The following is a 25,574-nucleotide window of genomic DNA, read 5'->3' on the forward strand; positions in this document are numbered from 1 at the left end:
ATCTGAGGCTGTCTGCAAACTGCCATCCTCCTGTCTAAGCCTCCCGAATGCTGGGATTATAAGCATGCACCACCACGCTTTATTCTAGTCTCTTTATTTAATAGACATCCCACGCTAAGCTATTTTAAGAAATCAGAGGTGAATTAGACACTGTATCCAACTTGAAGCACACCACAATTTCATGGAGAAGAAAGTACACATGCAAATCACAAGATAGTATAATACGTGCTATAATACATGTATGTTAGGTATTTTCTATAAGGTAAGGTTATGACAGAGGTATCATAAATTCCTTCCTTATTTCCTTCTTTCTTTCTTTTTATTTTTTGTGATTCTGGGGATAGAACCCAGTACCTTCTACCTTCAGGCTGTACTCCTAGTCCTATCTTTTTATTTTATTTTTTTTATTTTATTATTTGGAAACAGGGTCTAAGTTGCTGAGAGCCTCACTAAGTTGCTCGGGCTAGCTTTGAACCTGTGATCCTCCTGTCTCAGCCTCACAAGTACTGGGATTACAAGTGTGTGCTGCCACATCCAGTTGGGTACTACTTTAAAACAGGGGAAAGCTTCTAAAACATGGGCATAATCAGTGTACTCTGCATGTGAGTATGACACTTGAAGAGCCAATATTTGGAGGAAAAGGAAGAATTAGCTGAAAGTGGGATAGAGAAATTGCAGGAGCAGCATTTGCACCAGGAGACAGAGGGAGGGTGTGTGTGGTCTGAAATGGCTTGGTTACAGAGCATGTATACCTTGTGATATCCACAGCAGGGAGGTCGGTTGTGGCTGGAGACATTCAGAGACTGATCCTCATGCTGTGACCAGATATTCTGCCTAAAGGAGACTTCTGATCAAGCACCTTTTCCATCCCAGTGCTGTGTTCCATGCCTATAATCCCAACTACTCAAAAAGCTGAGGCAAGAAAATCACAAGTTCAAGGCCAGTCCAGGAAATTTGTCATGACCCTGTCTCAAAAAAAAAAAAAAAAAAAAATTAAAAGGACTGGGAATGTATTTTAATGGCAAATAGTTTCTCAGATGAATCCCCAGTACTATCAAGGAAAATTATGAAGACCTTTCTCCATTAAAAAGCCTCAGCATTTTTCACTCTGAGGGGCTGAATTGTGTCCCCATCAAAAATTCTTATATTGAAGTTGCAAACCCAAATTTCAGAATGTGACCTTTGGAAATAGCGCCATAGTAGATAGAATTAGTCAAGTTAGGATAAAGTCACACACACTGGACTAGCATGGGGTCCCAATCTGACTGATGTCCCTGTAAACAGCAAATTTAGGGACACAGACACAGAGGAGGAATGCCATGTAACAATAAAGACAGGCTGAGATGAGGCATCTCTGAACCTGAGTATTCATGGTGACCAGCAACTCCCCAGAAGTGAGTACAGAGACTTGGGCTGGCCCTCACGTATAGCCTTCTCAACACCTAGATTTGGGGTTTCTAGTTCCCAGAAGCATCAGGCAATGCATTTCTGTTAGTCACTTCATTTGTAGGACTTTGTACCAGCAGCCCTTGCAGATTAATGCACTCATCAGTATGACATTCAGACTACATTTTTATTTTTTTCTAAGCCTAGAAAAAGAAAATAAAATCTTCCAAAGGGAGAAGTAGTGAGAGGAATGGGAAATTGTTGTGGAGGTTCCTTTTGACATTCCTCCTTCCCCTTGAATGAGAAGCATATCACTACTCTGAGAGCACACTCCTCGTGCCCCAATTTTTGCCTTTATTCCTAATCATACCTTACATCTTGAATATAATTTCTGGTCTTCGTAATTACCACTCAGATGTTGATGCACCTTCAATTCCACAAACCATCTCTCTGCTATTGGCTCTTATATTTTCTTTTTGTGGTGCTTTATATCCTCAGCCTTGTAACAAACAAATCAGTAAACCTACTTGCCTTTGACTTCTGAAAATAACAGGAAATCTTTTAGAGGAGGAAAGTAGGTACATAATAGGAATTGTGATGGTGTTTTACATACGGTAAGTGAACAATATTTGCATATTCAGTGCACTTTATATTGAAAATATAATTAGCATAATTAGTGATGCATTAAATTGATTTAGACCTGCATTTTTTTAGAATCTGTGTTATTCCACTTAACATTCTTCTTCATCTACTGAGAGTCTGTTCTTTTAATATCATAACAGATGCTTTAATATTCATCGGTACTACTTCCGGGAATATGGCGATGGAGAAAAGCGGGGCTTATGAGCCCCGCTAACAACCAATCTCTATTACCACAAAATCAGCACCTTTCATAGCCAGAAAACACCATCAGCAGAGAAACAAAAAAATGTAATTACAAGGGACAGAGAAAGAGAGGGCTGGAAAAACGAGACACCAGAAAGAAACCAGACCGTAATGCTGCAGCCGAAGCCGCGGCGTGAAGTGGCGGGTGCCATTTTTCCTTGCAGCACCAGGCTCCAGAGAGGAGGGGAACTCAGAACGGAGCTCAGAGCCAGAGAGGAGATACGCCGGCCTCACGGCTGAGGATGCGGCAGCAGCGCCTTATTGCCGGTGGCAGTGGTGAGTTCACTGGACGGCACCAGACCAACGCACTCAACAGCCCACCAGGCTCCAGAGAGGAGCGGCGGACAGCGAGCCGAGGTGAGCCTCTGCGCATCAGCTGGGAGGAATTCGGCAGATTTCTCGGTGCAGGGAGCATCTAAAGCTCCCAGAGGCTGGGCTCAGCACACTCTGCAGGGACTCAGAGCAGAGCTCAAAAACAGAAAAGAAATACACCAGCCTCACGGCCGAGGGCGTGGCAGCAGTGCCATATTGCCACCGGCGACAGCAGAAGCAAATTCACTGAGTCAACTACAGCTCCATCTGAGCACTCAACAACAGTGAGTCAAATTGTGGCCCCTAGAGGAAAAATCCCAGTACTGTACTCCCAGGGACTTGACCCAGTAGAGGAGTGGAGGTGGCAGAGATATCATACCATAGGAGAACACCCAACCTGGCACCCCCCACCCCCATAGTCTAAAGGAGCCTCGATTGACTCCCTGGGTCTGAGACTCTGCAATACAACCCAGTAAAGGAGTAGTGGGGACTGAGATACTACAGACTCGAGATCCAGAACACCTTAAGTGAAGTCATAGTGACCCAAGGGAAGAACCCAGAGAAGGCACAATCTTCCAAAATCATGGGAAAGAGGAATAACAATGGAGCATTGAATGCTCACAACCCCACACCATCATAACCTGATAAAACAGAAATCCAGAGATTTCTAGAAGATCAAATCAGGAAAATAACTGTAGAAATAATAGAGGTGTTTCAAAAAGAATTCAGAGAGAGCCAAAAAGAGATAAAGGATGCAATTAATGAAGTAAAGTCCTCAATTCAAAGTACAAACAACCAATTAGACCACATGGAGAATAGAATCTTGCTCTTAGAAGATGATCATTCAAAAAATGAACGCATAGTTTCTAATTTAGAAAAAAAATCTGACAGCAGGAATCTGACATTGAAGAAATATGGGCCCATTTTAAGAGAGCTAACCTAAGAATAATTGGAATAGAGGAGGGAAAAGAAGGTGAAACCAAAGGGATCAACATTCTCTTCAAGGAAGTAATAGCAGAAAAATTTCCAAACATAGAGCAAGAGGTTGATACACAGGTCCAGGAAACTTATAGAACTCCCTTTAGACAGGATCAGAGAAGAGGATCCCCACGCCACATAATTGTCAAAATGACTAATGTGGAAGCCAAGCAGAGAATCTTAAAGGCAACAAAAACAAAGGGCCAAGTGACATTCAGAGGCAAACCAATTAGAATCACTTCAGACTTCCCAAACCAAGTCATGAGAGCCAGAAGGGCTTGGAGTAACATATTCCAAACTCTGAAAGAAAACAACTTCCAGCCAAAAATTTCCTACCCAGCAAAACTTTCTATCAAATTAGATGGGGAAATAAAAAGCTTCCACGACAAACAGAAACAAGGAATTTATGTCTTCAAAACTAGTGCTAGAGAAAATACTCAAAGAGATTAACTACAGAGAAGAAATAGGTAACACACATCAGAACAAGAGAAACAAGATTTTCCATCCAACAGACAACTAAGATTAGTTATCTGTGGAGATTCATTATTTATGTTAGTCTTTTACCTATCTCTAAATTGTATTGTTTGATTTTATTGTTGCTAATTTTTAGGATTTCTAGTTGGAATATTAATATACCTTCAGATATAGCATTTGGAAATATTTTTCCCATTCTATCAGTAACTTTTAACTCTGTTTACATTGTCTTTGGATATACGATTTTTTTTTTTTTAAGGAGTTTGTTTACCCTTTTGTTGCCTGTGCCATTGAAATCATATCCAAGAAATCACTGCCAATTTCAATGTTGTGAGGTTTTATGACCTAGATTTTCTTCTAAAAGTTTATAGTATTAAGATTTATATTTAGGTCTTTTATATATTTTGAGTTAATATTTGTATATGGTGTTAGATAAGGCTCCTATTTTATTCTTTTTCATGTAATTATTATTTTTCAACAATATTTAGTTAAAAGATTAGTATTTCCTCCACTAAATGTTCGTGGAAACCTTGTCAAAAATAACTTGGCAATATATGGAAGAATTTATCTCTAGGCTTTTATTTAACTCCAATGGTTTACATATCTGCCTTTAGAACAGTACTACACTATTTCAATTATTGTATCTTTATATGGTTTGAAATCAGAAAATATACATCTTCTAGCTTTGTTCTTCTTCGAGATTGTTTTGGGTATCTAGAGTCCATATTCCATATCAGGATAGATTTTTTTTAAAAAAATAAATACATAAATGTATGATAGTTTCACCTAAAAAAAGAAAAAAATATTCTCTGGTAAGAAAGAAAGCAAAAAGAAATATTGAAATGTTATTGTTAAGTCATCAAAAGCTTGGTATCAGACAAATGAAACTATTATGTGAGATTATCATCGTTAATATTGGATAAATTGCTATAATACTAGATGTCAACCACTAAGCCAAGCATGGGAAGGAGGGATGGGGAGGGAATAGGATGGGGATTGGGTAGGGGCTAACTGGGCGATGTGTGCATGTATGTCTACAAAAGTATTATCTTTATACCATTATGATATGAATACAGTGCTCCAATAAAAAAAATATTCATCGGTACTAATTTTGTCATATTTATCAGGTCTGGATCTATTTCTATTGGTTGGTCTTTCTCCTCATTATGAATTATTTTATCCTTTTCCTGTTTAGTAACATTTGTTAGGATGACAAACATTAAAACTTTTATATTTTGATGTGCTGGATTTTATTTCTTTAAATAATTTACTCCTTCTGCAAAGTGTCAAGGGCTACAGGTCTAATTCTAGACATACAAATCCAGGAACTGTGTTCCTGTAGTTTAACAGCTGTGGGAGTGGTAAGACTCAGAATTTTGGGGCATCAGTGTCACTTTATATTTTTCCTGTGAGTCTAAAAGAAGAAGTATCTTTATAAATTATAATGTAGGATATAAGGGGGAGCAAAGTCAGGGGATAGCTGGCTAAATTATGTGAGTAGTTTCTTAAATGGCTTTATGAATGTGACTCTTCTTTTACCTCAGAATAGCACACTTGTTTTTGGTTTTACTTTCCTGCTGGGTATTCAAGACCAAGCAGTTATCCCAGAATTGGGCAAACATAAATTATAAAAATTTTTTTGCGGTTAAGGTCAGTTAAGGCTTCTCAAAATTACTCCTAGGGAATCTGTGAGGCTTTTCTTTTTACCAGTTGTATCATCTACCAGGATAGGTCATGGTCTTGCCGACCATTTTCTTCTCTTGAAGCATAGGGGACATTTTATATCCAGTGATTTCTCTCTTTTGCTTAGTATGTGCTTGTTGCTCCTAGTCTCTGGGGCCTTCATTATCTCTTTGTTTTAGGGGTCAGATGATTCACTGGAGTTGCAGGAACTTAGCAAGGTCTTCCCCTGGGTCCTATTTGACCTTGGAGGGCTAGGGCCAAAATATTGGCTGTTTTCTTCTTAGCCCTGTTATTTCATGATTGATTTCCAAGTCTCAGTTATTGATTAGCCAAACAATTATTTTCACCAATCCTTTTTAATGATTAGAAGTCAATTATAGCCCATTTTTCATGTAATGGCTATCAAAACATTATTTAGGTTATTCTGTTAAAGTTGTATATCTGAGTACAATTGTAAAGATACACAAGAAAAATATAAAACAAAACAAGAAAAATATAAAAAAAATTGTGAACAAAATGAAACTATTGTATAATAGTTCTGATAATATTTGTTGACATAAACAAATCTCCACTTACATTTGGCTTTATATGTACATATATATGTGCATCATATATATATATACATTTTATATATGTATATTTATAATTACCCAATATTTAATCAACACGATATGACTTGGAATGCCAACTCTCCTATCACCTCTGATTATCTTTTCTTAAAGATGTTCATAATACAATTTAGGAATACACAGATATAAACCTTAAAAAGGCTCTGATGAAGCCAAGGAGAACTCTGAAGATGCTGTTAAGACCTGTGATCACTATTTCTGTGACCCGTTAAAAGTATTAAAAGTACTATTCAAGAAAAACAAGGGAACTGAATTACGATAAGTTCTTATTTTTGTGCTTTTCCTTACAATGACACTATGTCTATTCAAGCCAAGAATTATCTACTTATTTGCCTCCTAATTTTTGTGTATGTTATATGGCATATAGAGGTCTTTAATAAATATATGCAAAAAACATTAAAAATGCAGCTGAGAGCATTTCACTAATAAATGATGACAAAGGCCACCTTATAAAATCAAATGGCCCTTGATATATTAACTGCAGCACAAGAAGGAACCTGTGCAATTGTTAAAGCAGAATGTTATATTTATATCCCTGATGATTCTAAAGAAATATCTTTTATACTAAAAGACCTTCACTCTCAAAGTAATAACTATCAGATTGTGCCTGAAGCTTCAATGACTTAATAACCTTCTAATTCTCTGAAACATCTTGGCAAAGTAATATTCTCATCTTGGCATCAGATTATGCTTCCGTTTTTGAGGTACCATTGTCAGGGGCTACTATCTTGCCATATTTATTCCTTTTCCAGAACAACAAAGGATGATGGTTCTATAATCAGCAAACCCTGACCTCCCTATGTCTCCTTTAGACCAGGCAGGACAAGACTTTCGGTCCGTAGGTAGGCAAGGCCTTTGCTTCTTGACAGCATTGAAGAAGCTATAGAACTTGATGGACTTTCAATCTTCACCAATCAGTAAGAATAAGGGACCAAAGTCTAGGGGATGCAGGGAATAAGGTAGGATGCGAGAGATAAAATATTAGGTAGAAAGACAAATTGAGAAGGAAAGGGAAAATATATTTTTAAAATCTAAAAACTTCATAATCTCTAACTTTACCCCACAAGGTGTGTTCTGTTTTAGGCAGAAACCTCAATAGGACTACACCCTTAACCTAACTCTACCCTAAGAGATCTGTTCTCTATTAGGCAGAAGCTCCAATGAGCACACATCCTAAATGACAATGGCCCCTCTTTTCACTTGAGATTCCTGAGATGCTTAGTAAACAAAGGATACATAGGAGGACAAGGTCAGACACTACCCAGACCAGCACCCACGGATGTTTGTTGGGAACCTGAGGATTAAGAAGTCTGAGACTCTACCCTTGCTATTTGACCATACTCACCCTCTCATGGGGTTTCTTAAAAGAACTGTAAGAGCCACTAGAAGTCTCTCTCTCCCTTTCTCTCATCTTGCTTTCTCTCTTGAGATTGCCCATGTTCACCTTTGAACATGTATCCCTTGTTACTCTTTGGGGAAACTGTCCCGGGTACCCCTGTTAGGGTTCCAGACACAATTTCCCTCAAAACACAAAAAGGTAAAAGGAGCGGGTTCTTGTCCTGAGTTAAGGATAAATATGCAATAGCCCGGACTCTTGTTGAATATTTAAAGAAGTTTATTAAAAAATTGAAATACAGAAGACAGTTACAGCCTCATGTACCCAAGGGTAACATGAGGGGGTGGTTCAAACGAATTCAGCAAGGTACAAAACATGGAACAGACTATTTATACACATGACCTCCATCTTGTTCACATATTTCTGACATAGTAAAAGTCCCTGTAAGGTACCTCCCCTTAATTTCCTGCCAAGGTGTACTTTCCCGCCTAGGTCTCTTTTCACAAAGGTCATGGTCGAAGGTCGACCCCCTCCTCCCATCCTACCTAGATTCTTTAGAATAAGGACCAGGAAGTCCTAGTTCCCCTCTCCTATAGACTTGCTAATTATCTTTAGCTAGGTTAATTTACATTGGAATACTTGCCTGTTTTTATTTTATTTTATTTTATTTTATTTTATTTTATTTTATTTTTGGCAGAAACCAAGTCCTTTCACCAATTTTTGAAATAAAATAATCAGAGCTTTCTCAAATTTTCCTAGACTATTCCCAATACTGGTATATCCCTCACTTGCCTTAATGAACCTCTGTCTTTGACTCTGAAAAAAAATAATTTTAGTCCTTGTTCTTGTACACAGATAAAAGTTTTAGAAACCAGTTTTAAAATTTTTCTTTAAGACTTTTATAGTGGGTCCAGAATAGGTTTTAATCTAGAGATAAAGTATTTTCACTATTAATGTAATACTTTCTGAGCTGTGCCTGAGCTTTGGGGACATTTTTCTGTATATTTCTTTTCAGTGTTTTTTCCCCCTATTCTGGATTCAGGTATTTTCCTCTAATATATGTATGACATTCAGCCAAAGACTTAATGAGCACCTCTGAAATTTCTGGAATTTTCTTTTTATCCTAGTCCCTCTGCTATGATTCTGTCACTTAAATGTCAGCTTCTGTGGCTGACCCAAGCTACCAGCTCCATCTCTTCAACTCAATAGGACCTCTAAGCTCTCTCAGGTTATTTCCCCCATACAGAGTCCTAGAACCTCTCTCTCTCTCTTTCTCTCTCTCTCTCTCTCTCTCTCTCTCTCTCTCTCTCTCTTTCTCTCTCTCTCTCTCTCGTGGATAATTGCAACTCACCTCATTTGTTTCTCTTTTCTCAAGAATCAGTGACCTGTGCAGCCTATCGTCTAGTGTTCAAAAGTCATTGTTCTATAGATTTTGCCTTATTTTCAAGTTATTTAAGGTAGAAGTGTGAGTTCAGTTTCAGTTACTCTACTCAGGCCTACAAAATAACTACAATATTGTATAGCCTGTCACCACCTTATCATGGTTAAATGTGACAATTTTTCAACTTTAAGATGACATGAAAGTAATACACATTCAGTAGAAACACACCTTACAGTACTTTGAAGTTCGAATTTTTATTTTTTTCCCAAGGTAACAATATGTAGTTTGCTGGGCAGTAACAGCAAACTGCAGCTACCAGTCTCAGTGCACTACGTTGCTAAGCTATAATGTTTGGTAAGATAGGTATAGTAAATGAATTTTTGACATGATATTTTTAATTTACAATGAATTTATTGCGATGTAACCCCAATATAAGTGAAGGAGTATCTGTTTTGTAAAAATCAATGAGAAAGTTCTGTGAAGAAGTGAAGTGTCTCTTTTGAGTAAATATCTGGCATTATTTACTATTTTTAATCTTTCATGTTTTATGTTTATATATATTTTAGGAGAGGACTATTTAAAATAAAATTGTAGTGGTAAAGGATGATGGTGCATGCCTATAATCCCAGTACTTGGGAGGCTGAGACAGAAGAATCACAGGTTTGAAGCCAGACTCAGCAAGTAAGCAAGGCCCTCAGCAACTTAGATCCTGTCCAGAAACACAAAATAAATTAATAAATAAAATAGGGATGGGGATGTAGCTCAGAGATAGAATGCCCTTCGGTTCAGTTTATAGTACAAAAATAAATAAATAAATAATAAATATATAAAATTTGGGTGAAATCTCTAAAGAATAAATATAGGGCTTTGGAGTCATGTAAATTTACAGTTCAAACCTAACTTCACCGATTTTAAATGTATAGAATACGGCTATTTAATACCTCTAAGCCTCTCCTTTTCAGTTTCAATACAGAATTAAGAACGATAACTCCAGCCCAGCGTGGTGGATCACGCTTGTAATCCCAGCATTCGGGAGGGTGAGACCAGAGGATCACGGTTCATGGCCAGCCTCAGCTACTACTTAGTGAGGCCTTCTGCAACTTAGTGAGACCCTTAGTGTAGCTTGGAGGTCATATACCCCTGGGTTCCATCCCCAGACCCGCAAAAAAAAAAAAAAAAAAAAAAAACCTCCAAATAGTTATTGAGGAGATTAAACATCCATGACTTCTCTGAAGATTTTATTGTGGCCCCTTATTCTGAGATCCATGCAAGACTACATGTAAAGTAAGACTACATGTCAAGAGCTACATGTAAAGTTAGTGGGAGCCATCTCATAATAGGCACCAAATAAATTTCTTTACGTTCCTCCTTCCCCTCCAAACAACAAAAAATGTGTTGCATTGAAAGTGCAAGAAATTTAAAGTTCCGGTCTCAGCCAAGCTCCCAAATTTCAGGAGATTTTCCCAGGCACTCTTGTGTGCAAATGGATAGGTGCATTAACCTAGTACAACTAGGTCACTGCTCTATGTCTTAAATATGAGAGTCCAAAAGTGCAATGATGAATTAGTCCATTTTTCATTTTGACAGGCTTTCTTCCTATTCTTTCTAAACTTGTCTTCCAGGCACCTAGCATATGATCTTGCTTAAAGTAGAGCTGATGTTTCTCATAACCTTCATTCTGTTTGGCTAGCTTCTACCATTGCCATATCCTTCTCTGGACTTCTCCAATGATTCACCTGTGATCCTTGTGTGATATACCACTATTTCTCAAATATGCACTCAAATCTGCTTTTAAATTTCCCATTAATACCACTTGGTCAAACTTCACAAACCTTTATTACTCAAAGTCTGAATCCTTTCACCATGGCCACACTATTATTCTTGAGCTACAAAGACTTACACGTACTCCTATACTGTTTTCTTATTTAAATTCTCAGGTCACCCATTCCTGATAGTCATTACTTATATGAAGCCTCACTCATAGGAAAGTCTGTCTTGCATAAAGTAGTTTTGGGTGAAAAGAAAAGAACACAGGATTTTTTTTTTTTTTTTGGCCCCATATCCAAATTTTAATCTATGTTCAGCACATATAGCCTGGGTTAATTTTTTTTTTAACTCTTTGGGGCTTTATTTGCTCATCTGTAAAATGAAGACAAGAATACATAATACGGAGCTCATACAGGGCTTGAAAAATTAAAATAAGATTATTTCTGAAGTTCTTTTTTTTTTTTTTTTTTTTTGGTGGTACTGGGGTTCCTGGAAGCCCTTCTACCTCCGGGCTACACTCCCAGACCCATTTTTACATTTTTATTTGGAAACAGGGTCTCCTAAGCCAGCACTCACGGCTGGCTTCGAACCTGCGCTATCCTCCTGTCTCTGCCTCCCAAGCGCGGGGATTACAAGCGTGCGCCACCACGCCCGGCTATTTCTGAAGTTCTTAGGAGAGGTTTGAACTGTAAATGTACATTTGCTTCTGTACGGAATATTTCCAAATGCCAAAACTTCAAGCTTGGATATTCCTTTGTTTCCAGGATTTTCTTTCCTGTTTTTCTTAACAGGAACTATCCCTCTTGAACAAAGTTGTTCAGGGGCTAGTACACCTCGAAATGCTGTTATTCACACATCTCAGTTAATATTTGGCTGCATGTAAAAGTATTTCAAGCTTAAACAGTATAGACATGAATTCATTTGTAGTAGAAAAAGACTGGAAACAGTGCATGCTTCTGAGCTGGTGAGTTCAGCAGGTTCCCTCCATATCACTTTTCCTTTCAGAACAGTATTTGTTTCATCCTAAAATAGCTCCCCTGGTGTCAGAAATTGGGATTGTATGCCTCTTCTTGTCCAACTGGAAAAAGGAATTCTTTCTTGTACATTTGTTAGCCTTGGGCTACTTATGTCTTCTCATTTGGGTATCCAGAACTAGTTCATAAGCCCTTTTTTTAATCAAAAAAGTATTGGTAAGAGAAGATTTGGTAATTCATTTCCAGGTTGGCCCATTCCTTGAGCTTCAGGAAACTTCTTATATTGCTGCTGTGCAGTGGAGAAAGGGTGGGAGGGATTTGGGAGATAGTCTTAATGTTTACTCCCAATCTGCACAAAGACAAGGATTTTTTTTTTGTATGTTTTTACTAGGAGCTAAATTGTTGCTTCTGTAGCCATAATTGACATGTATAAAAATCCAAGAAAATTTCAAGAAATATGAGTAAATATTGAGTATTATCACTGGATAATTCCATATTTTATGGAATTACATTGTGTCACAATCAAATCTAAAAAAGAATTATTGAATGAATGCCCCATAAAAACCCTCTAATTGCATGCTTCTGACATTTTCACTCACGAGGCTCACGTTCTTCCCCATGCCTAACTCTCATCCTTCTCATCATATATTAAGAACCCTTAACTTGATCAAGGGTCATGAATATTTTACATGCTTCACTTTTATGCATTTCCAAACTTGGAATAATTTTTCTTCTTTAGAAAGTTTCCCTAAAGGTTTCCAAGATCAAGCATTTTTAGCTCTGGTCACTGAATCTCTGCAAAACCTCCACATATAACACATTTCCTTTATCTTTGAGAATATCCATAGATTTTTTTATTTTTTCACATTTTTTTGTGGTATTGGGGATGTAACCCAGGGGCGTTCTACCTCTGAGCTACACCCCCAGCCCCCCCTTTTTTATTCTTTATTTTGAAACAGGGTTTCACTAAGTTGTGGAGGGCCTCACTAAGTGGCTGAGGCTATCCAAGAATCTGGATCCTCCTGTCTTAGCCTCCCAAGTACTGGGATCACAAGCATGTGCCACCATGCCTGGCTTATCTTTTCCTTTCAATCAATAATAAACCTTGAAGAATTACATCTATTCTAGCCAATGTATACTTAATGCGAGATACTATGTATAGGCACTGGGAGAATGTTAATTTTTAGGTGGTACAGATATTATTGAGGTAAAATAGATATTATTAAAAAGCCACATGGTATTATTTTATGGAAAATTCAAACTCTAAGATATAAAAGATATATGTGAGTAATTTACTTAGCCTTTATATTTTAATATCCCATTCTGTAAAATACTTATTTGGATTTTACCAAGTATCACAAATGATTCTGATGAGAATTGCATAAGTGGATTTTGGGTGAATGAGTAACATTCAACCAACTTCTTAATCATTTCTTTAGTACTAGCATAAAGAGTCTCAATGTTCAGTGCTAAATAAAGGTGTTAATAAAAGCTCCTAATTCCATGAATACTGCTAGGTGGAATCACTAGAGTATGAAAAAAACATTTTTAAAAGGGCAGGAATGGATAAGTGGGGGGAAGGGAAGAGAGAGATGGTATCAGATGAAAGGTCTCAAATGCTCATTCAAAGGAGCTTAGATTTTTTTTTTTTTTTTTTGGTGGTATTGGGGATGGAACCCTTCTGCCTCTGGGCTACACTCCCAGACCTTTTTATATTTTATTTGGAAACAGGGTCTCTTAAACCAGCTGAGGCTGACTTCGAACCTGCGTGATCCTCCTGTCTCAGCCTCCCAAGCACAGGGATTACAAGCGTGTGCCAGAACGCCTGGCTGAGCTTAGATTTTTTGAAGTCCATGGGGTATATTGTAAGGTGTTCTAGTAAGAAATAAAATGACATGATTTGTGTTGTGGGAAGCTAACTTTGTATGCATGTGATGGACTGACCAGAAGGGAAAGCTGAAGACCAGGAAACACAGGATTAAAAAAAAAAAATACAAGTGGTTTTCTCATGACACAGAGGCAGGTGAGGCCCCTGAAGTGTAAATTCATTTGTTTTGTGATTCAACATAAACAGATACTGTGAGAAATTGCCTGGGGTTTCCACTTAGAGTGAAAATGATTCATCTCATATGTGAAATATGCTATGTAAAAGTTCAAAACACAAAGGCAACTCAGCAAAAGTTTTTTTCATCACTTATTACAATAATGAAAATGTCAGCTTGAAATTAATAATTTAAAAGAAGCATCAAATATTTTACATTAACAATACCAGTATGTTGCAAGAATGACTGAAACATATATTTAAAGGCAGAAATTAAGTTGGAGTAGATAGTCAGTCCTCCAGAGGGGGAAGTCAAGGCTCAGATGTGCAGAAAGCTCTGGTGGTCTACACTTAGCATGGAGGAAACAGGTCATTTAAGGTGGCCAGGGAAGCAGGCTTTCCCTTAAAATGAAGATGTCCCTGCCGTTGCCACCTATCTCTGTTGACATTTCTCTTTTTATCATCTTTCCAAGGATTTTACTAAATGCACAAAATGCTGGATGGTAAAATTGGACTTGTTCTTTCCTTTGGAGAGGGACCAAGGAATGAAGAAACTTGATTCGGTGCCCAGAAAGAAGTCAACCTGAAGAGCCAAGAGTTATCAGGAAGACAGAGACTATTAAATGGAAAATGAGTTATTTTTTTTTCTGTCCTCTTCAATACTAAAGAACATCTTTTCAACTCTGTATAACTCAAGCTGGTGTTGGCGGTTCCCTAATCCTCTTTTAAGAGCCTTCTTTCAACTCATGCATCCCTCCTAATTTAGCCTTTCCCCAGCCCCAGCCTCCCTCACATGCCCAAATCTCCTTCTACCGTAACACTGATAGAAACTGTAGATTTTTTTAAAGATGAATTGAGGAGAGAATTTTATCATAAACCATCATTTGAAAAATTGGTCTTTGACATTTCTCCAACATCTTTATCTACTGAGCTGCCTTTGTAGGCTCCTCTTTTCCTTTCTCTATTGTAGCAAGTCATTCTCTCTTCTATCTTCTCCACCTTTTTCCCTTCCCTTCTCTCCTCTCTTCTTTCCACCCTTCCCCTTCTCCTCTTACCATCAAGCAGAGCAGTTCTATCTAAGCCCCATATCCTATATCCAGTCATTCATGGTTCTCATCAAAAAGTCCTAAATGGTAAAGGAGAAGAGACATTTTTCTCTTATTATATCTGCATAACTCTGTTGGTTTACCCATGTTTTTTTTTTCTTCATTTTTTTCTCCCAATGGAAAAAAAATTGGAAACAGCAAAGTAGGAAAGGTCATGTTTTCATCATTCTATCTGTCACTAATTAATGGACAAAGAGAAGGCCCATGATTTTTTTCTTATGTCTTTTGCAGTGGACTTACTCCATCCTGGCCACTGTGTTAGGACACTTGAATCTCTGTACTCAAAATGTGTCCTGCATACATATAGCTCACATTTTAAACATGGATATATTTCAATTGAATGTTCCATAGGGAAGTCCTTAGGCGACTTTTCCCCATGATCCTAGCAATAGTCATATCAATTCATTGCCTTTAAAAATTGTTGAAAAGATGACAAATTAGGAAAATTTCCCCCAAGGTTGAACTGCTCTTTGGGCTCCACTAGCCATGGTTCACACTATGTCTGAATTGTGGAGAGAGAGAAAGCACTGAATCCATACCAGAGATGGAATGAGCACTCACCTATCAAGCCACAGAAGATAATGTATTGAAGTCATGGTCCCCAAAGCAAGAAGGTTTAGATGTGTGGCATGGGTGTAGGAGGTAGGTCACTGGGGATGTGACCTTGAAGACTATATCTGCCCATGGCCACTTCCTGTCTGTCTGTCTCTCTCTGCTTCAGCTGCCATCAGCTGAGCAGCTTCTCTCTGCCATACTGAGCCACCACATTTCTGCTATGGAACCAGTCAACCAGGGACTGAACATTTGAAACCATGATCCAAAATAAACATTTCCTCCCCTAAGTTGTACTCATCAGGTATTTCAGTCACAGGGACAAAACAGTGGGCCACAACAGGAGGGTAGGTAATTACTTCAATGCAACTATGGAATTGCAAATTGGAGTTGGAAATAATGAAGTATCAGGGGCAGCTACATACTTTGTGGGACTCAGTGAGAATTAAAAATATGGGACTTCTTGTTAAAAGAACAGAAAATAATTATTAAAGTTATAAAAACACAAAGTGTTTTCCCTTTTCCTGTGGTCTTTATAAAATTATCACTGTGTTTATTTGTAAATTTGTGGTATTCTAAGTAAAGGTAAAATTTTAAAATATTAACATGAATTTTGCCATTAGTGTTATATGGTGCAGTGCCCATTTTAAGTGCAAATATAAAAAAACTTAATGCATATATAGCCTCACCAAAATTATAAAATTTGTTTTTTTATCATTTTTTATATTTTTCTACATTTTTACTGGTGCATTATAGTCTCACATCGTAATATAGTTTATGGTGGTATTGACACACATTAACACAGCAATTGGTGAGTTCTACCCCGGCTTCCTCCTCATTTCCTCCTTATCCATACAAAACATTGAGGTTGGCATTGGTATTCTTACATACTTACATAATGTCACTGAAAGTGTTTCCTTCATTAATTCTCCTTCTTCCTCCCCAAACCACCTCCCTTGAGTTTCTTCCTGGAATTTCTTCTCCATTAGCTAAAATCCCTCTGGTATCTCAATTACTCCCTCACTTTCAATATTAAAGAAAACATATGACCCTTCACTTTCTGTGACTGGTTAATCTCATATAACAAAGTTATTCAGGTCCATTCATTTTTCTGCAAATGACATAATTTTGTTCCTCTTTATTGTTGAGTAGAATTCCATTGTGTGTATATCCCATAATTTTGTAATCCATTCATCTCTTGATAGACATCTGGGTAGGTTCCATAATCTGACTATCAGGAATTGTGCTGCTATAAACATGGTTATGCATGTATTACTATAATATTCTGATGTCAGATTCTTTGGAAAGGGACTCTACCAGAGGTGGTATAGCTGGATTATCTGGTGGATCTATTCCTAATTTTCTGAGGAATTTCCACACTGATCCCGATAGCAACTGCACTAATTTGCAATTCCATCAATAGTGTAAAAGGGTTTATATTTCCCCACATCCTCACCAGCACTTATTGTTGTTTGACTTCTTGATGACTGCAATTCTTATTGGGTTAGATGGAATCTCAGTGTGGCTTTGATTTGCATCTCTTTGATTATTAATGATGTGAAACATTTCTTTTCATATATGTATTGACCATTCATATTTTTTCTTTTGAGAAGTGTTTATTCAACTCTCTATTTCTTTGATTAGGTAATTAGGAATTTTAGTGTTTCATAGTTTGTACATGTCCGTGCATTTTATTCTTACCAGAATAGTGGAATCATAGCACAAATGAACACACACACATACACACACACACACACACACACACACACACACACAGTAGCATTATTTTTATTTTACTTGTGGATATGCACACATTCTTATCAAAATTCTCCACTTTCACCTTACCAGGGAGCAAAGGACTGAAAGAACCCAAGGGTTGCTGTTTCTTTTCTTTTTCATATATGGCATCATTTTTGGCACGGAGCTTGGCTGGTATAGGGAAGAAACACAAGTAAGACAGTACTTGAGTGGGCTCATTTGGTCATTGTGTTTTCTTAGCTCTTTCTGTGTTAACAATGAGTTCTGATTCTAAGGGAAAGTGTGGCCCCCTGGAGCTGACAGTCCCCTAGCTTACTGAGGTGTAGACACAACATACTTACAGTCTTTGGATTCTCACTAAATCCCCATGTGTTTGGAGTCCCCTGAAGTGCTCACTCACACAGCAGCAAGGAGCAGCCGACACATACACTGAACACATCTCTCCTCTCAAATGCCTGCTTAATGGTCTCACAAGGTGAGTTTGAGACATAAATTCACCAATACAATGATAAGAATTTCAGGACAGTGATAGCAGAACACTCAGCCAGGAGTGAGGCCCTTCAGGGTGTGGTGCTGTGCAACCACCATCCCTGTGCCATGGCCAGGCTGCCTTCTCCCTCCCACCCCTGCCTCCCTCTTAGCCTCACTGGTGTTGAGCACCCACGGGGCCCTGTCCACAGAATTGGCAGAATAATCTTATCTTGTCTTTTCCTCCTCATCACAATGGATGGTTCTTCACTTTTTTATTGTTTTTGCTCCTCACCCCCAAACTCCTGAACCCCTGAACTCCCTGACAGCCTTTCTACTCCATCTCTGCCTACAAAAATGGGTTATGGTGATTTCAGGGAATCTCCACTCCCCTTGACCTTCTTCAGGAGGGGTTTGAGTAGCAAGGCTAGTATGTTGAAGACCATATTTTGATGGTTTTGTAGTGTGTTGTATTTGGAATCACTTCTACCAATATAGGTAGTAATGAGGAACCACAGAAGATTTAAAATAGAAAAAATGTATTTAAAAAGTAGGAGATATTTCATTTTAGGAAAATCCTTTTGGCATACAGCATGGTCTTAAATTGGAAGAATCTGGAATAAATCATGAAGACTATTTCAAACTAAGCCATTGTTACAGCCTTCTATAGAACGACAGGGTTTCCTGATAGTATTGAATAAAACTATGATTTCCTGATTTTACTTATGTGATAGAAGAATTAAGACTTATTTAGTGGTCATCTTCAGGACTTGAGGGAAATATTTCCTCACAAGAATTGGCAGATTGCAGCAAGGAGAAAGCAGGTGACAGAGGAAGCTCTTCTGAGGGTTTTGAGAGAAGGGGACGCCTGAACCAATAGGCCTGGTCTTCTCAAGGCCAGCTGTGGCTGTGGCCCTTTGTGAGGCTGTACTAACTTAGGAGTGGTGCTGGAAATCCCCTGGGAGGTAAATTCTGCACGTCTAGTCCATCTCTGCTGCACTTCCAGAATGGCCACTTTTAAAGTGTGTTCACACTCTTCAGCGGCTCAATCTGGAGACCGGACGAAGTAGAAAGAGAAAGCCTTGACGTTCCCTTCAAGATCTGTACATATCTGTAGCTTCTTAGGAGTTCAGTTTCTGAATTAATCAAATTCTTTGTTCCATTCTGTTAGAAGGAAAAAAATCCTAAAGTGAGCAGAAGCTTTGCCATGTAAATTCTGACTTAATCTACTTAGGTTTTGTTTTTGTTTTTAGCTTATTTTGGAGTTTTTGTTTCTTGAGAGTTGTTTTTTTATTTTTAGTTTTGGTTTTGATTTTAGTTTTTTGTTTGTTTTTTCTTATCTTCATATAACAATTCAGGGAATTCAGGGGGATTTCTTGGGATAGTTACCCATATTTGGCTTGTAAAATTGCTTCTTATTTGAATTAAAACCACATGTGGAAGTCTGAGGGTACTGTTGAGCGCTTGTACCATACGTTCAGATTTGAAGAAAGTTTAGGTAGTTTGTCTTAAATAACAATGTCAGGATAAATGGAAACAAAACTGTGAATGCTTATGTTTTCTCTTATGTCAATCGTTCTTACTTATTGTTAGTTTAGTGCAAAACAGCTGGAGAAATATCATATGCCTGCTACCTACTTGGAAATTCTCCTTTGCAAATTCCAAGATAATATTTTTAAATTAATAAACACAAAAAAGCAAACTCTAAAAAGTGTTATTTTCTAGCCTTATTTATAAATTTAAAATGAATCTCAGGTCTCTCTTCAAACTGAGTAACCTAAAAACACTAAAAAATGTATTAAAGAGTTAAATGTATTCAGACACAGAATGTTCTTTCCTCCAGATGTCGATATTCTCAAATCAAGAAGCAAAATTAAAAATTCAGCAAAGTGAAAATTTATTATTACTATCATCAACTTCATGGAATAAAAAAATGAAATGTATGTATTTTTTGTAAGAGTTTTCCTAAACCGTACCCCAAAGATACTCCAGGTCCAGATTGGTATTAGAGATTAGATCGTTTATATGATTATTCCAGGCAATTCTTTTCAAGTGTCTCAAAATCCCTTCAAACTTGCTTTATGAAATAATTTGAATATATTAATTCTAGTAAAGTCTTAAGTAACTTACATAGTTTATTTGACAAGCAATGCCAACAATCAGACAGAAGTAGAGTGGAGCAAGGCACTTTTACTATCTAGGCAACCGTAACTCAGGACCCCAGACCGATTATTTTTACGATTTGCTAAATGATTCTGAAAATTTCTTATTTTCATGATCCGCACAGCCTCGAGCGAAGTTTCTTACTGATCTTAAGGACTGCTGAGCGGACAGGCATTCACTGTCTCGATCTCTACAAGAATCCTGGTATCTAATTGACAAGAACGACTGCATTTCATTCTCTCTCTCGCTCTCACTTTCACTCTCTTTAATGAAGCAGCTGCCCTCTCGACTTGATCCCATATGGTCCTGTTTGAGAGACGAAGGGGAAAAAATTAAAATCAGCTCTCACTAATTAAAGGAAAATTGTACGTAAACAATTGAAAGGTCTTTTCATACTTACGCCTGACATTTCTACGGAGGCCTTAATTGCCTGCCGGGCCCAAAGGGTTACGTGCTTTTTTTAAGCACCATGTGCTCCTGGCCAAGCACTAGCTGGGACACTCTGTGAGGAGTCTTAGATCACCAGCAGCCCTTGCTATTTTAGTCTGTGTCGCTGCTTGAAGCTGTCATTAATTTGGATGATTCCAAAATCATAATTATGACAGTTCTGATATTTGATGAGATTAACTAGACTTGGTCTTCCCAAGAAAGTCATAGTGTATTTAGCAGAAGGGCAAAAAAGCATAAAAAACACTATACAGTGACAAGGAATATCTCACATAGAAGCAGACCGCAGAAGTCTTGTAGGACTTAACTTATTCTTGTAAGTAATTTGTGGGTTATGGTGTGCTTAGTAAATTAACTGTGCTCTGCACTGAACTGTATTTTCTATCAGAAGTATGTTGTATTTGTCTTTGTTTTTGATCTAAAAGTTCATTCACAGACAACATTTTTAGACAAAGCCAATTTTAACTCATTCTTTTGTGTAAAAAGATATGTATGCCCACAGAACACATAACTTAATTTTCATTCTTAGACTAAATCGCCATGATAAAAACAACGAAGTAAAATATTTAGATTTCTTTCTCTTGCTCCTGACATTTTTTTCTTTTTCAATTCAGCTTTATGTGTAAGGACAAAATTTTCTAACAAGTGTTCTCATACTTCAAACTAGAAAAAAAATGGATATATGTGCAAAAGTGGAAAGGTTTAAGGAATTAATACTGAATACCTAAAAAGTTCACTTAGCTTCTTTTTTTGAGATATTGGGTCATTCCAATTTATGGATGTTGAAAAGGAAAAGAATATTTTGTGTGCACAAACAATGATCTTCACAGCATTAACAAATTCTTACAAATTCTTACAAAATATCTTTCTAAAAATTAATCAAAAATTGTATTTTAACATATTTCTCTATCAAGCTGATCATAGGCTTTATAATCAATTATTTCTTAGAAAAACATTTATATTAATTAGCTATAGGTGCATAATGATAAAAATAAAGTGCAACTTAGAATCAGAAAATTTGTATTTAAATGTTGACTGCAATCTGTATTGGAAATTTGACCTTTGATTAATTATTTTTGCTGAGCTCCAGGTTCTTAATCTATAAAATCAAGATAATAATAAAAATCATCATCTCTACGGAGTTGTAATGAGGGGTAAGAACATAAGTATTAAAGTCCAGGTTTACAGTTCATAAACACAATCAAGGATGAGCATTCTATACAAGTTGGGAAAGATAATCAGATAAACTCAGGTGGGGCTAGGGAGAATAAACTAATTAGATTTTACATCCCTTCTGGCTTTTTATCATTAATTTCTTCATGCTTATTTTAGAAAACATGATAAGCAATAATATTACTTTACCATGCAGTTTATAAGTAAACAGTAGTGGCGATTAAGTAACAAGGGCCAAACTGAAGGACTGTTCTGTGTCCACCTTGGCTAACATGGTACATACAGCCAGACAGGAGTCCATGGAGTCTCCATGATCGCTCCAGTCGTCTCATCTATGAGATGGGAGCGATTTGGTTGGAAAGTTGATCACACACAAACAGAGCTCTGACTGTCCTAAACCACAGTCAGCAAGTTGCCCAAAGTGATCAGGACCTGTGCATTATAGGCATCTCATAGCTACATTGAAAGTGGGGCGGGAGCTAAAATGTTGGGGATTTAAGTTTGTAGTTGGCTTTTGATTCTCACTGCTCAAGCCTTGTTATTTTTTTAGTATTACGTTAATGATATCAGTTATGGTATATTTTGGTTTTGTGGTATGTACTATAAACGATGTCTTCCATATTCTTAAGTAAAAATAAAAAGTACACCCTATCATTAAAAGTATATTAGGTAAAATTCTCTTTTTAAGAGAGTACAACCATACTTCTCAATTCAATTTTATATTTTATACATGTTCCATTTTTATTTCTTCCGAATCCACTGCGTTGTATGCTTTTTCTCAAGCATACCTACAATAAAGCCATCTGTTGTCCAAGGGTCATTCCTACATGAATCATGCTCTGTCAGAATTTTGAGGTTATAAATGTTCAGCTAATTGAGCAGTCTGACTAGCTGAATACTTGTAAGTGCTTTATAATATCTTTCAACACTTCAAAACCCTGGTCCATTTAAACTCCAGAATCCCAGAGCAAATGGGACAGCTTAGACACATGGATTTTGCTGATAAAACCGAAAACATGTTTATGAATTTTCCTCAGAATTTGGGATAAAGTGAATGTAGCTAAGCTTTTAAAATTTTATATTTGAGCTCTGTCTATACTATGCCAAAGCAAGGGGTTGGGAAGGAAAGAAAGAGAGAGAAAGAAAGAAGAAGAAGAAGAAAGAAAGAAAGAAAGAAAGAAAGAAAGAAAGAAAGAAAGAAAAGATAAAAGGAGAGAGCGAGAGGAAGGAAGAAAGAAAGAAAGAAAGAAAGAAAGAAAGAAAGAAAAGAAAGATGAAAGGAGAGAGCGAGAGAAAGGAAGAAAGAAAGAAAGAAAGAAAGAAAGAAAGAAAGAAAGAAAGAAGAAAGTTACTAATCAGCCAATCATTTTGACTCCTCTGTATTAAAGAGTTAACCCATTTTGTTTTTTCTTGCCAACTTGATTGAAGTTTTGGCACCATGGATAGTTACAGTTTCTCAAACAGAAGTCCATCTCTGTTCTTCCTTCTCCATCCAGTTGTTTTCCTTTTTTTTTTTTTTAAGATTTGATACATGGAAAATGAATGCTTAAATAAATAAACACTTTTATAATTTATATGACAGCTCACAGCACCCACGCTGTATTCTTTCCTAAGATCTCTGTGTATTCCTGAGGGACTTATATTTCCATGGTCTCTTCTGGCTTCAAGTGTCATATTTCCCAGGCATCCAAATCTTGTTCCTTTATTGGTTCCATCCTTGCTGCTCCACATTAACTCAAATATGGAACTCAGCCCTTTTCCTTGATTTTCTCAAAAAGAAAATCTATTAACAGAATCTATTTTTCATTGTAGCTAACTTTACTGCAATTTCAGTGAGACTAAGGTAGTTTACAGGGTAGTTACACAATTTTGAATCAAATTTCTCTAATTAAAAGTATATCAAAGCTGAGTGTGGTGGTGCATGCCTGTAATCCCAGTATTTGGGACACTGAGACCAGAGGATCACAGGTTTGCAGCCACCCTCAGCTACTTAGTGAGGCTCTCCACAACTTAGGGAGAACCTGCTTCAAAATAAAGAATAAAAAATGGGCTGGGGGTGTAGCTTGAAAGTAGAATAGCCCTGGGTTCAATCCTCAGTATCAAAAAAAGTGTACTGGAGCCTAGCTATATCTCATGGACTCATGGACTAGACTCTGTCTTATCCTTTACAAGGTAAATCTACTTTCTTTCTCTTATAGAACCCAAACACAACTCTGAGTTGCCAAGGCACATGTAAGGAGCTCACTAAATGCACTTCTAAATATCTACTTTAGATCATATGCATTTATGTTCTTTACGAATTTCTTTAAGGAGAAAAAAGGGGTTAGAAAAGTTCAACTTCACTCTTAAGATTCATACCACAGCACGTGTGCGCGCATGTACACACACACACACACACACACACACACACACACTCCACACTTTCCGCATTTCCACATTCATAGCCCATAGAAAGTAGATGTTTAAAAGTGAGCCTGGCATGGTGGTCCACACCTGTAATCTCAGTACTTGGGACACTGAGAGAGGAGGGTAGCAATTTTGAGTTGTGTGTGATAACTTAGTGAGACCTCGATTTGAAATAAAAAATTTAAAAAGGGCTTGTGTGTAATAGCTTAGTGGTAGAATGCTTCTGGGTTCAATCCCCAGTACAACAAAAAATAATGCTTAAAAGTGTGCATTTGTAACTGATGGCTAGTATTTCAGCGGAAGCTTTTAACTTCTCCTCCAAGCTGGCCCTAGCCTATACCTCTATATATCATGCCACGCTTGCTGTCTTTCTGTTCCTTCAAGGGAACAGAAAGCTCCTTCTCACTGTCTGACCTCTGCACATTACCCTCTCTGTGCCTCTTAGTTGATTGATTTATTCGCATGATGACTGCTTAAGTCCAAATTCTTCTATGTTAGGAATAAGCATTCAGTCCCTAGCAATGTCTTCAGTCTCTCAGCTACTTCACTCAGTAGTCTTTATAAGCATCAGTTCTATGTCTTTAAAAAAAAATTATCACACACTGAGGTTATCTTTAGTTTTTATTTTAAATGTTGCCAACACTGTTCTGGAGAATAAACAACACTTTTTATACACTTCTGAATCTCTAGGATCCAGAAATATGGGTGCTACTCAGTAAGTGCTTATAATACATTATTTTTTTGTAGTAGTCAAAATTGAACCCAGGGCCATTCTACACCTGAGCTACACCATCAGCCCTTTTTATTTTTTATTTTTTGTTTTGAAACAGGTTCTTTCTTAGATTGTTGAGAGTCTCCCTACATTGCAGAGGCTGTCCTTGAACTTGTGATCCTCATGCCTCAGCCTCTCAATCTTAGGTGTATGCCACCATGTCCAGCTTAATACATTTTTTTTTAAAATAAAAAAGTAGCCGGGTGTGGTGGCACATGCTTCTAATCCCAGCATTAGGGAGGATGAGACCTGACGATTGAGGTTTTTGGACATCCCTTAGTGAGGCAACTTAGTGACACCCTGTTTCAAAAAAAAAAAAGAATAAAAAATAGGGAAAGGGGTATAGCTCGAGGGTCAAATGTCCCTGGGTTTCATCCCCAGATCTTCAAAATAAACAAACAAATAAATAAATAAATAAATATCAATTGGTAAGGGATGAAAATTATAAAATTTGCTGGGTATCTTTAAAAAAATACAAATTAATGATAACATTTAAAAGACATACTATCTGCTGGGCATGGTGGCTCATACTTGTAATCCCAGCATTTGGAAGGCTGAGACAAGAGGATTGCGGCTTGCAGACACCCTCAGCTACTTAGTGAGGCCCTTTGCAACTCAATGAGACCCTATTTCAAACTAAAGAATAAAATATAGGGCTGGGTTAATATAGCTCAGAGGTAGAATACCCCTAGGTTCCATCCCCGGTACCGAAAAAAAAAAAAAAAAAAGACATACTGTCCTGTGATCATTATGATTATAATTGTTATTATAACCAGGACTTCCTGATGTTGGCTTGATGGCAGATCACTATTTGCTATATTCATATTTAGCATGCAAATACAGAGAAGAAATAGTGTTATCTTGGAAATTAAAGCAGCCTAAA

Source organism: Muscardinus avellanarius (assembly GCF_963383645.1).
Source record: "Muscardinus avellanarius genome assembly, chromosome: 8".
Taxonomy (NCBI): Eukaryota; Metazoa; Chordata; class Mammalia; order Rodentia; family Gliridae; genus Muscardinus; species Muscardinus avellanarius.